At 44.5% G+C, this 12,872-nt stretch overlaps 1 protein-coding gene across 4 annotated transcripts in view; it reads right to left on the reverse strand.

Moving 5' to 3' along the window:
- Nucleotides 1-12,872, reverse strand: part of POU2F2 (POU class 2 homeobox 2) — a 673,952-nt gene that overhangs the window by 271,208 nt on the left and 389,872 nt on the right. The gene's annotated exons all lie outside the window — the stretch shown is intronic.

Below are 12,872 nucleotides of genomic sequence, written 5' to 3' on the forward strand. Positions count from 1 at the left end.
TAACAGCACATATGCCGGTTTTTGTCTGATGTGTGCAGTGTCCATACAATAGCATACTGGAACGTTTTGTGTATGTGGGTCTGATGAGCATGCCATACTGTGCCCACACTAAACACAGGAAGCAATCAAAGAAGTTGCCTCAAATTGTACATGAACTAGATCAAACGCCCTTTCTACACTGCCACGCCATGATGTTCACTAGCTGAAGGCCAGCACTAATAAGCGATGCTAATGTCAGCTTTGTTAGATAAAGCATTGGTCTGCTTGTTTTTGCAGAAATAACCCCGGAGGCCTGCGTAATAGCGAGGAGGTAGTGGATGAAGTACTGTGGACCTTTTACCATGCATTAGAAGCTGTTTTGTTTAAAACGCTTCATCGGCCTATTAATGGTAAGTCTACATTTTATAAGAGGTACAATCCTTTCTGTGTAGCCTTTCTGTGCATTGTTTATTGGGTCACTCTTGTGCCATATTGTGGGATGGATTAACCCACTTATGCTCTGCCCTGCGGCATCCCTGTGTCCTGGTGGCACCAGAATCATCAAAATGGCCGCAAAACCCCTCTGCGCACCAAAACCTATGGGAATTGCGCTCTACAAAGCACAAAAAGATGGCTGCCAAATCTACCATGCATGTTGACAGTGGTGGAACGGAGAGACCTCACTGCTGAAACATGTCACTGGGCTGCCCACCAAGTGAAAATGGAAACTGCATGAAAGACAGTGCTTTACTGAAAGAAACCCAGAAATTGTTCTTAAATCCCTTTTTCTTGGTTGCTGAAAATAAAGAATGCTGGACCAAAACACCATAAAACATCCAATATCCTTGCTGGGTGTTACCCGTCACTTCATTTAAGAAATCATTATGAACATACAATGTTATGAAAAGTGGAATCTGTCATCAAAATACCCACAGCAAAAATGTGCCTGCCCGTGAAATCTGTCAAAATATCGGCGCAGTACCAGCAGCCGCCTGTATGACAGCTGTCACTAGTTTGCATCAGAAGTTTAAACTTGTGCAATTGAAATCAAATGTCTGGAAACTAAGTGACCTGTTATCAAGAGGAACCTAGGTTGTAACTATTTAATTTCCATGGGTTAGAAGCTGGAATAAGAGTTCTAGCTGCTTGTTTGAAAGTTGCTAGTTTTTTTTTAAACCAAGAAAAATGTAATACAATGACATTGAATTTAAGCTGAACTCAAAGCCACCAAACCAGTTCCACAGCTTCCCCCAACAAAAGGCACCTCCCTTCTGCTTCCCACCAAGGCCAGGAAATCACACCTTTGTGAGAATTAGATCAGGTGAGGAGATCTTGGGCTGCAGCATAAGGGGACAATGGACTTTCTCTGGCTGAAAGGATATGCAGATTGTGAAGTGTCAAAAATGGCCTCTCTCAGAAGGAAGGGGGCAGATTGCTTCAGACCTGCCAGGAGGAAAAGGAGGCGGGGACAGACAACCATTTGTGGATTCACAAGCACAGAAAGCATATTTTTAAAAAGACTGATAAATGACTGTGCAAATTTGTAAAAATTATGGAATTGTTAATGTGATTTTTGGGTGCACATTTTAAGAGATGCCAGAACTCTGTGCGATGTTCTGGGAAGGGACAGTGAAAATTCTGGTTTTGCAGCAAATGTATTTATGCCAGAAGCATGAAACTTCACACGCTTATGCCCATATACAATGCGCACATGTGTACAAATTTTGGATAAATTAGATATTGTGTCCCGGACAAAAAGTGCAAAATTCTGTCAAATCCAGACCCAAGATCCTACAGCGACGGGGCTTGGAAGAGTATTTGCTCCACAAAATATGTGATCTATGGATGTTATTGTTATAAAGATTGCACACATGTAAATGTGTATTATACCAAAAGTAGATTTTATGTTCAGAAGGCAAAGGGGAGGATGTTCTGCCTCATAAAACCACATAATCATGGTGACACCCTGTTTTCTCCTCCAATCAAGGGAGAGAAGAGACTCTAACCTATAGCCTGCCAAGGGGTTGCGCTTAGGATAATTCAGCATACACACCCCTTTATCATATGCATAAATAGAGACAGCTGAGGACTTAGAAACACACACAGATTCACCCACTATCCTGATCCTGGTGAATCACCCTGAAGGAGATCCATCAATATTCCTTGCTCCAGACTCCAGAAACGTTGCAAGCAGAAAGGCCCATTCCATTAGTTGAACCATTTTCAACTAGGCCTTGAATTTCCAGAACTAGAATCCCACCACCAAAGGGGAACATCAAAGAAAACAGCCGGGCTCTGCTGTAACTGCTTGCATGGCAAATAATTATCTGCAGAACCAGGGCAGATTAAACCCAATCCTGTGTTGTGCTGTGACCAGAGAGACATTGCAGACCCAGTCCAGTCGTGCTGTGCCGTGCAGACCAGAGCGCCTTGCTGTCCCAGTCCAGTGTGCCCAGCAGAATTCCTGTCCAGAAATCTTGACTGAACATAATTCCTGACGGTTCTGTTCAAATACATATAGTGAGTATCCAGAGTATAGAACTGTGTCACTACCCTATGTACTATCTATAGTCAATCCCCATCTCAAATCCATCCTCTCTTATATCCAGAACTGCATTGTTAGAATTATTTTGAATTGCCTGAGCTCTCTATCTCATCTCTACTATCTTCCTTCTGTAATAGTATTGTTAAACATATCTGTGCGCTGATATATTTCATCTGAAGAAGGCAAGCTCCTCGGCAGGCAAAAACTTGATCCAGAAGTGTCCTGATCAAGTGGCTGTGCTCCTGTTAGTATTTGTTTCTTCATAGTCATTCCCTAGTGTAAAGAAATCATGTTGGTCTTTTAAAAGTGCATCCCTGTTTCTCATTGTTGCACCTATCTCAGAAAAACAACCTCCACGAAAACGTCCATAACTTTCTCAATTTTCATGCCACAAACTACTCTACGTGTAGCTAACATCCTAAGCTTTCCATAGAACCAGAAACCGCATCTCAAATCCTTATAGTTTTTCCGCAATCGCGATTACTGCACACAATAAGTTTGCCGCAAATATTCGTTTTGGCAAAATATTACACATGTAAAATAGCTTTTCATTGCACCTGACCTCAAATTTCAGTTTGCACATTGCTTATTGGTGTCAACTCATTCTTAGTGTTTGTCTGCAACCATGTAAAGCAGCTCCCATTATAATTTAAACAATTTCAGTCATTTAGCCCATATTTAGTGTTTTACCCAATCCATTCTCAGACAACTTTAAAAACCAGTTTAACAGTTTGCCAATCAACTCTGTTTCTCTCTTGTGTTTGCTGGGGGGAAATTGGGATTTACCTTGTATTTGAATTATGCATTCCTGAAACCTGTTCTCTCTCCTCCTATCTCTATACATTGCATATTGGGGGGTTGAGGAGTGTGCAGGGGGAAAGAGTAACCACATTGCTATTTGATTTGAACACACACCCACAACAGTATTATTGCTGTGCTGCATTGTTTTTGCTCATCATTACTCCTTGTGATTAAAGAGATTGCTTAGTGTGACACCACCCCATTGGTGATTATTGTACCCCCATTAAAAATAGTGTGATTATATTGTAAATATATAAATAAATATTTTAACTTTGCAAACCAGCCTGATTCCCGGTTCAGTGTGACTGGGGGGGGAGTGAGGGTGGTGGTTCCAAGAGAGGGGTGTGATATAAGTGGTACATGGTTCAGAATAAAAGAACTTTTAGACACAAATAAATAAATAAATAAGGATTTCAGTTGTGCATTACACGCTAGGTGAAGTGCCGGAATAAAATCACTTACAATATCTTGTCCGGTCTGTAGATATAATTCCCTAAAGATGTTTCTGTATTGGGAGCTGGTGATGCTCACACTGAGACCCAGCCCATCCTCATCTAAAATTCTTCAGACACAAGAAGCAAAAGAGCCCTTGTGCCCCATTTGATTGTCTGATGTTGCAGCCTTTTTATACTTGCATCCAACATTTTAATGTTGGGGTGAGTGTTGTGAACAGTGATACGAGCACCAAGCCATGCATTTTTTATCAATTTAGAGATTCACACATACAATCCTTTTATCACGTACTTATTTATCCAATAAAGAGATCTCGAATCACTGTTCTAGTCCTGAAATGCTGTGTGATTTAATGCAAAGCATACAGGAACCATCATTGGTGCTATTTGTCCGCTTTCCCACTCTCATAGAGGTATTTTGAATGAGTACAATAAGAGTGTACCAGACTGTCCATCTTGGAATGATAACCTTCCATCAGAAAATAATTCATATTGTTAGTCTAGTATTGCCCCTTGCAAAATACAAGTAAGATGCTACGAATAGAACACCTGCAACACAGGGTCGGGGTCAGTGTGCCCTCAGACCCCGGTAGGCTGGTCACACCGCAGTGTGCCAGTATGGACAGTTTGAAAGGCCTTCCCTAAGGGCAGGTGACAGAAGAACGGTTTACTTGAGCAGCAACAGCTGTGTTTTCACATTAGTTTTCGGCTGTGAATGAAACCAGCTTAATTTATATAGCAATTATTTGTTCATATCGAGGGGGGGGGTTTGTCGCACGACACATGGGTGTAGTTTGGGAGTGACGTGTGCCAGTAAGGGGCGGGGGGGTGCATTCTGGTGTTTCGCCCTGGGCACCAAGTTGGCTAGAAACTGCCCTGGGCACAGAGGAACTGGTAGCAGCCTGCAACAACGAGCAAGAACGCAGAGTCTTCTGAAAGTGATCTGCTACATGAGGCGCAGCATGTGAGAGTCGTGCATGGGATACCCTGGGTCTGGAGGACAGAACAAGGCTCCGGCAAGAGATGTTTTTGCCGGAGCACCGCTCCGTCTTGTTCCGGCCCATTTCCTGCACTAACCTGGAGTAGGGCAGAGTGGCTTCTCAAAACTTCTCATTCAGTGAGCTCAGAAGAGGCTGCAGAGTACAAGAGCAGAAAGTTGCATTGCCCCATCCTGGCAGCCTTTGGGGTCCCTGCTCTGCCAGTCATTTTAGCACCTTGCATGAAAATACAACACACCCCCCAGTGAACTAGCGCACCCCGACAGTGGAAGAAAGAAAATGTCTGTTGAACCATAAAAGTATCACTTTGAAGGGGCACATCTTTTCAAAATGGCATCTCACATGACCCGCCCTTAAGGGGAAGCCAAGGCTTCAAGGAGCTGGAGAAGGGTAGAGGTAATTTTACCTCTTTCAAATAAGGTAAATATCGACCCCTGCTGAGGACAACGACAGATGCACTGGCTTCTAGGAGCTAGCACTTCTGGGGGGCAGAATGGCCACCCTGTGGAAGGTTTGTGTGGACTAGGAGGGGTCTGTCTCCCATCGTCACTGGCACATTGAGATGCGAATTTCCCAACCTGTACTCAGGTCAGGGGTTTGCCTTTATACTTTGGCTCCTCCGTCACTTTCTTGATCATGCCAAGTCATGCAGTAACCCTTGTGGACAAGAAAACCAGGCAGGTTACATGGTAGCACAGGACAATGTTTAGGGGGAGCTTCCAGGTGTTGGCAGACTCCGGACTTACCTGTATGGTTCAGTTTCCAAGGTACCCATAATTCATAACTTCTGGAAACGCAGGTACACATACCTCTTGAGGCTCATTGAGCAGGACTAAAAACCCTTACGCATTTTATTTATTTTGTTGCGAAAAGAACAAAAACGTTCATATTCCAAATTGAATTCAAAATCAGATTTTGCAAGTTTCCCAGACCGCACATGAGGGGCAGGAGAAAGGGGTAGTTGCAGGGCATTGAGAGATGAATAGGGGTGGCGGGGGGTCAAAGGATCCTTCACATGCCAGGAGAACTTGGAGCAGAGGGCAGGACAAATATGTAAAAAGAAAATCTTAAGAAGCTAAAGTCGAAAGTGCTTTATGGGGCCGAATGAGGATGTCATCCAAGGTATCCGATATTATCGAATACATAACAACGAAAAACAATTTCATCAAAACCAAAACAGCGAAAAAACAGTGTTTTTATTGAACATATGTACGGGGTGGCGTAAGGTATTAAAACGTGTGGGGAGGTGGTTGGGGTGGGGTTATCAAACTAAGTAAACTGGGAGCTTGGGGTGCACCCACCAAAATAAATGTCTTTTTTTAATTCAGTATTTCTCGCTGTTTTAGTTTGATTGAAAATGTTTTCGTTAAAACATTTTTTGATAAAAACATATGGCACCGTCAGCCAAGTATATCTAGCTGTGAAGTGGAAGTGCCATTCTTTTGGGACACTGCAAGTCTGACAAAGTGAACTTTTCTGAGTATTAAGCAGGGGAACTTCCTTAGTCAAAGTTTTAAGCTTAGGAGGAATATAAATGGGGGGAATAATGGGATGATATCAAGGGAGAGTCTAACGAGGAGATAAAGGAAGAGGGTAGGGAAAGATGTGAAGAAGAGTTGAGAGAGTGGAGAGCTTCTGGAGGCGAGATTTATATAAATGAGAACGAGTTTAAGAGCAGGAGATATGATGCGGGCGTTAGGAGAGATGGGGAGAAGTGTTAGGGGTGAGCTATGAGAAGAAGTGTGATGAAGAAAATTCTGCAACGAGATTGAGCAACAAATAACCGATAAAAAGGTGGAAGGGCAGCAGTAACACACACACACACCCCTGTGCGGTTTGGGATGCTAGGTATGTCACCCTCAACTACTCAGGATATACTCCTCGCCCATCCGCATAACAACAGAAGGGCCCCTAAGATCGTCCTACGAGGAGTAATGCCTGCTAATGCTGCAGAGTGAGCGAGCACTCCCCTGAGAGACAGCCATGACAAGGTGCCAACTCATGCTTTATGGTGTTAATATTATGAGTTGAAGCTGGCAGGTGGATTGCATGCAGTGACCAAAATCCTGATGCCTGGTCTCTCGCCCTCCCCCCCGCCCAACCTCCCACTAAACACCCAATACTCCTCCCGCATTTACACGGAAACGGCGACAGGCAACAAACTAGCACAATTCTGACAGATACAGAAAAAGACACACTGACAGATACAGCAAAAGACACAGCTATGCACTGTTGTAGAAATACATCAAATTAAGAGCACATAGACAACAGCTCGAAACAGAAAGCCAACACAAACATAAACATACATTCCCACACTGGCAGAAACATCTCCCCTGAAAAACTCAGCTGGTGACAAGGACATAGTCATAAGAAGTAACAGTAGCACAAACAACTACTGTGACATATGCATACTCCATAATGTCAATGCGTGCTGACGACACTTCAAGAACAAGAGTGGGATTTACACACATTGACAGACACAGGAAGACAAATACACTTGATAGATGTGGCAAAACACTTGAAACAGACACACGTAAAGACCAACAATAGTGATAGACATAGCAAGACCAATACGCGCCCCCCGCCCCCCAAACACACGTGCATGCTGAGAGAAATACTAAAACATACATGCATGCAGACACAGGGACAAAATCTCTGAAAAATCACCCTTTTAGGTGTTTTTGTCATGTTGTTTTTCTCTAAAAAAGACACTATTGTGCAGTATTGATACATCACTATGCAGTAAAGTTGTTTGCTATTGTTTCGTTAGTCTGTAGTGGTATCTGTTATTGCTACATTGTTATGTGGTAGTGCTGTATAGGGTTGATACACTGTTGTGTGGTAGTGCTCTGGGATATTGGTACAATGGTGTCCACCATTATTTTGTATGTCATTGTTATATTGTGTCTGAAGGTGGTTTGTGATTTATCCTTGAGGGGCGATAGTGTGTGGTTTTGATCTATTGGTGTGTGGCAGTCCTGTGTGATATTGATGTATCGTTGTACTGTGGTAGGTGTGTGTCTGGTATTTCAACTTTGTTGATTTGACAGTCGGCAGAGGGGTTTTCTCTTGTTGAAATATATTGCTATGTGACTGAGGGTGTTGCATGTTATTTATATATGTGTGTGTGTGTGTGTGTGGTGTGTGTGGTGTGTGTGTGTGTGTGTGTGTGTGTGTGTGTGTGTGTGTGTGTGTGTGTGTGTGTGTGTGTGTGTGTGTGTGTGGTGTGTGTGGTGTGTGTGTGTGTGTGCGTGGTGTGTGGTGTGTGTGTGTGTGTGGTGCATTGATACATCAGGATGAAATGATGTATCAGTGTTTGGTGGTAAGAGCTCGATACATCAATGTTTAGTGCTGCATGGTATTACTATATCATTGAGTGGTTTGTTGTGCCATTATTAACACATCATTGTGTGGCTGAGTTGTATGGTATTCATGTTGGTTAGGGGGTTATGTGATTTGGATATATCTCTGTATTATGGCGGTGTGTCTTATTGGTATATTGATGTGTGGCTCCATTATATGGCATGAATACATCCATTTTTGTTTGTGCCCTTTGGTATTGGTACACCACTGACTGATGGGGTGCTGTGGGATGTATTCATCAGTGTGCAATTGTCCTGTGTTCTACTAATACATTGGTGTGTGGTAGTCATGTATAGCATTAATGTGCAGTGTGTTATGTAGTACTGCTATATCCATGGTGGACCCACCAGTTGTACTGTCATCATGCCACACAGGGTCGCCCCATTGATGCAAAGGAGTACCATGGGGTGCTTGATGCAGCTCCTCGCAGAGATGTGCCAAGGGAGGTGGCATAGAGGCTCTTACAGAACATCAACCATTGCTGTGTCCCGGCGCGGTGACAACATCAAGGAATTAGTGTGTGCCTCAAGGGCAAAGCAAGCCATGTATTTACATGGGGCACCTCATACTTCCCAACAACGTGTTCCCATCCTTGGCAGTGTAATGTTGGCTGGGAGCAGTACGAGAAGCATGAAGTCTCCAAGACACCAGCCCGATTCCACCAGTAGTCTGCATTCCCCACAGTGGATCGAGGTAGAGTCATCAACTTCAATCACAGACCCCCACTTCCCCCACCCCATCATGTCTGAAACGGGTCCGCTAGGAAAAGGTTCAGCTTGTCCTCCGGTCACCATGGAAACAGAGCTCAGCACCAGACAAGGAATGCACTGCCATGAACTGCCCCCACCCACCATTGCTGTGACATACTCCCTCTGCTGAACGACCATTCTGATTGGACAACGGCTTTGACCGATGACTCAAGGCCTGGCTCAAAGTGATGGGCACAGTGGAGTGGAAGGTTCATGCCGCTTCCACATTGTAAAGGATAGTTACGAATTGTTTTTGGATCTTTAGCAGCGACACACTATGTGATCTTGTGCAAGGTGAACATTTGTCTTATACACCAAGACCTTCAAAATTCCCCATTGCATGTATCTGTACATTGCTCAAAAGGTATCCAAAGTCACCAGTCACATGTGCAATGCACTCTCCCCACCCCCAAGAAATCAAACATGACTGTGGTGTGTACTGAGCCTCTGCTGATGTGATAGCATTCAGAGGGGAAAAAAACATCGGCACTAATGGTGTTTAGACATCAGCATGGCCACCAACATCCATAAAGGCACACTTCAATATCCGTGATTTTTCTAGTTTTTCAGGGAACTATCTATTCTTTTTTGTAACGATGCGTTACTTTTCACAGCAAAAAATGAACATTGCTAATACTGGGCTTAAAAAGGCAGACATGTCTATGCCATGGCGAACGCTGACGTTCAAAGCAGACCACTAGTTGTTTTTCTGTGACAGCACACACAAGTATAAGTCATGCCCTGTGATAAAATCCAGCATGTATTTCCCAGGAGTGTTCCAGGAAGGTGTTAAACAGTGTTCATGGATTTAAGTGGGCCACAGCTCTTCCAGGCAGGCCTGGCCTAATTTCACATCCTAAAATTCAATCAAAAGAGTATGAGTGACAATGCTGGACCGCCCTACCCGCCATGTTTAGATTCACATCATCATTTTCAGACATTTGGAGTTCTATTATCTGCTTTGTAAATACTCTGAGTGTAAAATGTGCATGGGAAATGGAAAATGGAAAATGCATTGTTGGATGTTTGCAAAACATTTTTATACTGAACTCTTGCCATTAGAATGACTTAATAAAATCAATACATGCATAAGAATGGTAGATTTCTTTGAAAATAACTGCAGGATTGGAAAATGCGTTTACTGTATTTGTTTTTATATTTGAATGTTTTAATTTTAGTTGATTTTTTGACTGCTGGCTAATTATGTTATATTTAACACACCTTTTAAAACGATGTGTTCTCCTTTTCAGGCAGGGTACCAAAGCGCAACCACGTCTGTTAGGCCACTCCTTTAGTTACATAGCCCACATATCTTTTATGGTTCCTTAGCTATTGAAATTCTTAGAACCTACTAGGCAATTCTGGCAATATTGTTACGTCACTCGTTGGAGAACTCCTTCAATTTCTTATCCCACTTAAAGCACTGACATTGTGCCTCATTGCCTCGTAAGTTATCCAGCAGTATTAAGCGTTTGCACAAAAGGGTCTGCTAGGTAAAACACAAGCAGGCTGTGACATCCAGTTTTGGCATAGGGGGCGGGAGGGCGCACAGGTAACGGCAACAGAGCGTGTCAGTGTCTTATACCCAGCACTGCAACAGTAGGCTGCTTCTAGTAGAAACAGCCTCGTATCTCTATGTACAGAGCACTGGCACAGGCGGGTAAAGGTGGCAGAAACAGAGTCACACATAGTAGAAACAGAACCTCTCACTGGGCAGTACCTAGCACTGCGACAGTGGGATGCTTATAGTAGACAGCCTCTTAAGCCCCAGTACACAGCACTGGCACATGTGGGCAAAGGTGGCAGAAACTGGACCCACCAAGATGCTGTACCCAGTGTTGGGAAAGGGGGCTGCTGTTGGCTGAAACAAAAGCCAATAAAGCAATGGTATCCTGGGTAGACACAAGAAGGTATTACCAGTGCTTTAAGTGGCATGCAAAATCGAGGAGGGGGGCTCTGCGGAGGGCATGGCTTAACAGACAGCAGGAGACTTAGGTAAGTGCCCCTGATCTCCTCCAGGCATACCTTTAAAGCGATCATCACCCTCTCATCTGAGGTGCAAGGGTGATGCTCCCTGCATCTCCCAAGGGATGTGTGGCGTGGGTTGGCACCACATCTTTTCTTCCTTCATGGCAGCGCTGACTCGCACCATGCATCCTTTTAGGTAAGAGATCCAGCAAGTGATTGCTGCATCTCTTAGTTAAAGGGATGCCTGGCGAGGACTGGCACCACAAAGAAGGAAGAAAAGGCGGGGTCGCTAGAAGCCAAGGCCTTTTTTCCTAAAGCCTGAAGGACTCGAGAATGAGTGAGCTTCAGGCTTTAGAAAAAAGGTCATCGCTTTTAGCGGCCTCTCCTTTTCTTCCATAACGGTGGTGCAGGACCCCACGCATCTCTTAATTAAAGGGATGCCTACCGCGGGCAGCAGCCTCTATTATGGAAGAAAAGGACTTTGCTCCTAAAGCCTGAAGATCTCGTGCATGAGCGAGATCTTCAAGCTTTAAACAAAAAAAGGTCTTGGCCTCTAGCTGGCTCACTGGGTGGGGCTACCTGAGGACTTTAGGGAGCCCTGGCTGTGCCCCGTCTCAGAAACATTCTTCAGAGACTGCCGGGGCTCTGCCCCAGCACATTTAAAGCCCTGGGTATTACGGTAAGAAATAGCCAGTCAGGCTTCAGTACCCAGCATTGGAAAACGAGGACATTGCTAACGGAAGCAATGCCTTCAGACTGCAGTACCCAATGCCGACTCTGGAAGTCAATGCGGCGAGTTTAAAGCTATGTTTAGCCTAGCTTTACATTATTGCCGAAACAGACCCCGTGAAGCTTCAGTGGAGGTGCTGTTGCCTCAATCCGTACAGAGCCCATTATCCATCAGCAGCCATGGTAAAGATGGGGGTGGGGAGGGGGCATTGCTGTTTGAAACTGAAGCATGATACGGAATTACACGTCTGGTAAAAACACAGCCAATCGTACTGCGGTACCCACTGTGGGCACAGGGAGGCAGTGCGACCAGATTGAAATCTCAAGCATTTCAGTGTCCATCATGGGCAAAAGTGTGTGATGGTGGCTTGATTCAGCCCGTGTCTTTCAGGATGCAGTGTCCATTATGGGGTCAACGTGTCCATTTTGGTTGAATCGATTGGCTGAGTAGCTGCATTTCCAGTGTAGATGTTGAGAGGTGCTGCTGCCAAATTCACTGTGTATTAGATTACAACGATAGAGTGGTCACGGGGTGCATGTGCTGTCGAAAATAAGATCCGGTCCGTATGCATGCAATGCCAACTGCAGGCACTGTACAACCGAATGACAAGAGGCACTAAACTGCGGTACCAATAATGGGCCAGGATGAAACAAACCATCAATTGAAATCAGCGCCCACCAGCTTGACGTTCAGCCTGCAACAATTACTGTTGACACTGGAGGGCGCTGCTGCTCAGCTGACGGAGGTTCCGGCAGCAGCGGGTATAGGAAAGATTCAGTTGCTTTGGTGGTTTTAAGGAGGAAATCACTGAACAGTGTTATAAACCCAGCCCTCCCCCGATCCCTCCTCTACGGGGCTCTGACTACCGCCTCCTTTTTTCTATGAATGTGTGTCTCATTGTCTCTGCGCCTGACATGGCTGTGTCTGACTCCCTCGCTGCCTTGCGCATCTCGCAGTGTCTCCATGCCTCGGTCTCATTCTTTGTCCAGTCCAATTGTTACTGTGGAGAAATGCTACAGCTAAGGCTCATTTTCTATGCTATAAAGCGATGTAAACATAGAATCCGAGACACAGAATTTTCAGTTTTACTTGTACTTCTTGTTCTTTTTTCTCTCTAAATCCCTCATCTCTGCCCCGCTCTCCCTCGCGTATGTGGGCACAACAGAACACACCCAAGGGGCCATGTTGGGAGCTACTTAAAACACCAAAATAAATAAATATATATGCACATTGTGTTTGTAAACAGTAAATCCGCCGTAACGTGCGTAAAATACAGGATGCGTCTCT

Source organism: Ambystoma mexicanum, chromosome 1q, assembly GCF_040938575.1.
Source record: "Ambystoma mexicanum isolate Mex_15411 chromosome 1q, UKY_AmexF1_1, whole genome shotgun sequence".
NCBI lineage: Eukaryota > Metazoa > Chordata > Amphibia > Caudata > Ambystomatidae > Ambystoma > Ambystoma mexicanum.